Source organism: Piliocolobus tephrosceles, chromosome 7, assembly GCF_002776525.5.
Source record: "Piliocolobus tephrosceles isolate RC106 chromosome 7, ASM277652v3, whole genome shotgun sequence".
NCBI lineage: Eukaryota > Metazoa > Chordata > Mammalia > Primates > Cercopithecidae > Piliocolobus > Piliocolobus tephrosceles.
Window position 1 is genome coordinate 122304698 of NC_045440.1, and position 6290 is coordinate 122310987.

Sequence of the window (6290 nt, forward strand, 5' to 3'; positions counted from 1 at the left end):
GTGATGGCTTTGTTGCATTTATCACCAGGACTTATTTGCTAGGGACTTACCTTGTTGAATTCCTCCCTGTTTGAATAGTCACTTCCTCCTGTCTCGGCTGGCTGGCTTTGATGTCTAGTACTGTCTGGTATTATTTTTAAGATGAGTGTGGGAAGAAAAGAGGAAATGTGTCTGCATATTGCACCAACCTCTGATCCATGAGTACTTTTCTACTTCTGAATTTTAAGATGTACTTCACTAGGGGTTTAAGTTTCTTTTCATTCTAGTCCCCATTTGAGCCCTGTCTAATAGCCTTTTCTTAAGTAAACATTCATAATAGACAAAAAAGCTTTGAAAATGGGATCTGGAAAAACCCTAACCAAAGAATCTTCCGAGCCGCTGCATTTTTTTTTTTTTTTTCTAATTTAGCAAAGCAGGTGTGGAGTTGGGACTGTAGATTTCTAATCTTTATTCTTCCACTTACTCACTGACTACACTTGGGTAAGTGACTTAAATGCTCTGGACAATGGGTTCTCTATATAAAAAGCAGAGGAATTAACCAGAGCAACCCTAGACAAAATTGGAAAGTTGCTAGAGTTGGTCTCATGTACTCTTGGTCATAATTATTATTATACTTCAAGTTAAAGGATACTTGCGCAGAACGTGCACGTTTGTTACATAGATATATACATGCCATGGTGGTTTGCTGCACCCATCAACCCGTCATCTACATTAGGTATTTCTACTACTGCTATCCGTCCCCTAGCCCCCCACTTCCCGACAGGCCCTGGTGTATGATGTTCCCCTTCTTGTGACCATGTGTTCTCATTGTTCAACTCCCACTTATGAGTGAGAACATGTGGTGTTTGATTTTCTGTTCTTGTGTTAGTTTGCTGAGAATGATGGTTTCCAGCTTCACTCATGTCCCTGCAAGGGACATTAACTCATCCTTTTTATGGCTGCATAGTGTTCCATGGTATATATGTGCCACATTTTCTTTATCCATTCTATCATTGATGGGCATTTGGGTTTGTTCCAAGTCTTTGCTATTGTGAACAGTGCTGCAATAAACATATGTGTGCATGTGTCTTTATAGTAGAATGATTTATAATCCTTTGGGTATATACCCAATAATGGGATAGCTGGGTCAAATGGTATTTCTGCTTCTAGATCCTTGAGGAATCGCCACACTATCTTCCACAATGGTTGAACTGATTTACACTCTCAACAGCAGTGTAAAAGTGTACTTATTTCTCCACATCTTCTCTGACTTTTTAAACACATGAAAACAGCATCTGTTTTCTGACTTTTTAATGATCGCCATTGTAACTGGTATGAGATAGTATCTCATTGTGGTTTTGATTTGCATTTTTCTAGTGACCAGTGATGATGAGCTCTTTTTTCATGTGTTTTTTGGCCCATAAATGTCTTCTTTTGAGAAGTGTCTGTTCATATCCTACACCCACATTTTGATGAGATTATTTTTTTCTTGTAAATTTATTTAAGTTCTATATAGATTCTGCATATTAACCCTGTGTCAGATCGATAGATTGCAAAAATGTTCTAGCATTTTCTAGGTTGCCTGCTCACTCTGATGATAGTTTCTTTTGCTGTGCAGAAGCTCTTTAGTTCAATTAGATCCCATTTGTCAATTTTGACTTTTGTTGTCATTGCTTTCGGTGTTTAATCATGAAGTCTTTGCCCATGCCTATGTCCTGAATTGTATTGCCTAGGTTTTTTCTAGAGTTTTTATGGTTTTAGGTCTTACATTTAAGTAGTTAATCCATCTTGAGTTAATTTTTGTATAAAGTGTAAGGAAGGGGCCCAGTTTCAGTTTTCTGCATATGGCTAGCCAGTTTTCCCAACATGATTTATTAAATAGGGAATCCCTTCCCCATTGCTTGTTTTTGTCAGGTTTGTCAAAGATCAGATGGTTGTAGATGTGTGGCATTATTTCTGAGGCTTCTGTTCTATTCCATTGGTCTATATATCTGTTTTGGTACCAGTACCATGCTGTTTTGGTTACTGTAGCCTTGTATCATAGTTTGAAGATTAACAAAGTAGACTACTAGCCAGACTAATAAAGAAGAAAAGAGAGAAGAATCAAATAGACACAATAAAAAATAATAAAGGAGATCTCATCACTGATCCCACAGACACACACCTACCATCAGACAATACTATAAACACCTCTATGTAAATAAACTAGAAAATCTAGAAGAAGTGGATAAATTCCTGGACACATACACCCTCCCAAGACTAAACCAGGAAGAAGTCAAATCCCTCAATAGACCAATTACAAGTTCTTAATTTGAGGCAGTAATTAATAGCCTACCAACCAAAAACAGTCCAAGACCAGACGGATTCACAGGCGAATTCTACCAGAGGTACAAAGAGGAGCTGGTATCATTCCTTTCAAAACTATTCCAAACAATAGAAAAAGAGGAACTCCTCCCTAACTCATTTTTTGAGGCCAGCATCATCCTAATACCAAAACTTGGCAAATACACACACACAAACACACACACACACACACACACACACACACACACAAAATTCAGGCCAATATCCCTAATGAACATCGATGTGAAAATCCTCAATAAAATACTGGCAAACCAAATCCAGAAGCATATCAAAAAGCTTATCCAACACGATCAAGTCGGCTTCATCCCTGGGATGCAAGGCTGATCCAACAAATCAATAAATGCAATCCATCACATAAACAGAACCAATGACAAAAACCACATGATTATCTCAGTAGATGCGAAAAAGGCATTTGATAAAATTCAGCACCCCTTCATGCTAAAAACTCTCAATAAACTAGGTAGTGATTGAACATACCTCAAAATATAAGAACTATTTATGACAAACCCACAGCCAATATCATTCTGAATGGGCAAAAGCAGGAAGCATTCCCTTTGAAAACCAGCACAAGACAAGGATGCCCTCTCTCACCACTCTTATTCAACATAGTATTGGAAGTTCTGGCCAGGGCAATCAGGCAAGAGAAAGAAATAAATAAAGGTGTTAAAATAGGAAGCGAGGAAATCAAATTGTTTCTGTTTGCAGATGACATGATTGTAAATTTAGAAAACCCCATCGTCTCAGCCCAAAATCTCCTTAAGCTGATAAGCAACTTCAGCAAATTCTTAGGATACAAAATCAATGTGCAAAATTCACAAGCATTCCTAAACACCAATAACAGACAGAGAGCCAAATCATGAGTGAACTGCCATTCACAATTGCTACAAAGAGAATAAAATACCTAGGAATACAACTTACAAGGGATGTGAGGGACCTCTTCAAGTAGAAGTACAAACTGTTGCTCAAGGAAATAAGACAGGACACAAACAAATGGGAGAACATTCCATTTCTCATGGATAGGAAGAATCAATATTGTGAAAATGGCCATAGCGCTCAAAGTAATTTATAGATTCAGTGCTACCCCCAGCAAGCTACCATTTACTTTCTTCACATAGTTAGAAAGAAGTACTTTAAATGTTATATGAAACAAACAAACAACAACAACAAAACAAAACAACAACAACAAAAAACAGAGCCCGTATAGCCAAGACAATCCTAAGGAAAAAGAGCAAAGCTTGAGGCATCATGCTACCTGACTTCAAGCCATACTACAAGGTCTCATGTACTCTTATCTTCTCCTAGCATTCTCTTTTCTCCTCTTCACCAACAGGTACATGTTCTTATTGTGTCTCATGAATGTTTTAGGATCTCTGATTCTGGGTTCTTTTGTTCCATTTTTCTCATGCATTATCTCTCATTCCAAAACCCTTCATATTTACAGTCTCCTCAGACCTTTCTCCTTGAAAATGATATATTAATCCATGCTAATCAGTTAATGAGTTACTTCTCTTAGTATCTTGCTTTCATTCTAACAAAGACTTCTAAAGAAGTAACACAAAAAGTGGAAATTATAAACCCTTTGGTTGGGTCAGTGGGAAGTGTTGAGGGTGGGGGTAGGTCAGGGCCCTCTTAAAAATCACTAGAAAATAGCCCGTTGACCTACCTTGTTGAATGGAACATATACAGATAGGGGTGCTCCTAATTTCCTTGAGGGAACTGCATGACCTTAGCATTCTTTTTATACTTTTAAAATCTGATGTGATTTTTAAAAATATAGAGAGAATTTATATACCTTGAAGGGAGAAATTGGGACCAAGGTTTCCTATTAATTCAGAGAAGCCTAAATCCTAGCCAGATGTCAGCTGATTCCTCGACCCTTTTAGAGAGTTGGGCCTAAAGACCTAGCCACATCCCTGTGGCCCTTTTCTTAATGTTAAGGAACTTAAACGTTTGCTGTTGCTTATGGACACATATTCTGTCCCTGAGCAGAATTCTGAGTTCTGTGTGGTCAGGACCTTGGCATTTTACTTCTTTTCATGTTCCATGATACCTATCACAGGCTGGGGACATAAAATTACTTAATGAATATTGTTAACATATCTTTCTAGAAAAGAGACCAAAACAATTAGACAGTTGTTACCTCATGTTACTGCCAGAAAGCAGCCTTTGAAACTATTAATAGCATCAGCATCTTTATTTTTGCAGAAAGAGAAAAACAAAAGTGTCCAAGTGACTCATCTTACAGCACCACTGGAAAGCATGGCAGAACTTCATTAGAACTAAATTTTAACAAGTGGCTAAAGCAGAGAGCACGAGGAATATGATTTCTTCTGTGATCATTCTGCCAGCCCTTGTTCACCCATTAGGAGGTTTGGTGCAAAAGGAGGAGGAATGACTGAGAACATGAGCTGGTTTCATAGGTGAGTTGGAACCAGAGAGATTCTAGTTATTCTACACACCCAGTGGCATCGAGGAGAAAAAGTGGTAGGTCCTTGTTGTCGGGCTTAAAGGTGCCAGGCAGAGCCTTATCTGCTTCCCTTAGTAGCTCTCTTCATGTGCCATCGTCTCAGATTTTGAATTTGAATACTCAAAGTTGTTCCCTAGGTCTGCCACTTACTAGCTAAACCTTTTTGGCAGAGCATGCAGTAGAGATTCTAAAAACTTCCCAATTGCCCACAAAGCCCTGCATTATGGGGCTCCTGGCTGCTTCCGTCCCCACCCTGTGAGCCGCCTTGCCATGGACTCACCTTTCCAAGCAAGCTTTCCAAGGCCTTTGCGCTTGCTGCTCCCTCTCCCTCGAGTGCTCTTCCATCACAGCTGCATGGCTGATGCCTCACTTTGTATAGGTTCCTGCTCATGCCAACTTCTCAGTGAAGCCTTTTGTGATAGCCCAATTTAAAGCAGCCCTTTACTGGACTCTGGTTTCTGATTCTGAAAAAAACATAATAGAGTGTAATATCTTAAGGGAATATAAGATCTCTGAGGTCTATTAACAGGTATTTAATGTTGTTATCAGAAAAAGAAATGATAGATTGGTAAGGCAATGCATATGTTAATTAGCTTAATTGCATCTTTCTACAATATATACATAGATCAAACATCAGGGCAGGCACAATGGTTCACACCTGTAATACTAACACTTTGGGAGGCCAAGATGGGAAAATTGCTTGAGCCCATGAATTCAAGACCATCCTAGGCAACACAGTGAGACCTCATCTCTAGAAAAAAAAAAAAGAGGCAAGTGTGGCGGCACGTGCTTGTAGCCCCAGCTACACTGGAGGCTGAAGGGAAGGATTGCTTGAACCTAGGAGTTCTAGGCTGCAATGAGCCAGGATCGTGCCACTAAACTTCAGCCTGGGTGAGAGAATGAGACCTTGTCTCAAAAAAGAAAAAAAAAAAAAAATTCACATAGTATTCTAAATGTGCACAAAACATAAAAATAAATTATATGTATGAAAAAGCATATATCTATGAAAAGAGACACCATCTGCTTTGTGCAAAATTGTAGACTCAGTATCTGTATCTTTGTATGTAATCATTTAATGTATTTAATGAGAAAATGAAGTCTCTCAAATTTTTTGTTTTTGTGTTATTATATGAAAAACAAGGTTAATAATCCTACTTTCTTTTGTGAAGAGTTGATATATATATAAAATCTTGGTAAACTTTAAGATACTATACAAAGGTAAATAATTTGCATTTTTTATAACTGAGTAATCTGCAAGAAATTTACTAAAAGCTTTAAATTTAGATGTTGATTAACTTTTTTCTTTTCTAAATTGTTGGAAACTTTTTGTCTTGTTTTAGGGATTATAGTCATGATATATGTGATGATCAATAGTAATAATCAGGTACATTTATGTAGATAGAGATATATATAAATGGAGAGATAGATATGTAGATAGATAGATAGATAGATAGATAGATAGATAGATAGATAGATAGAT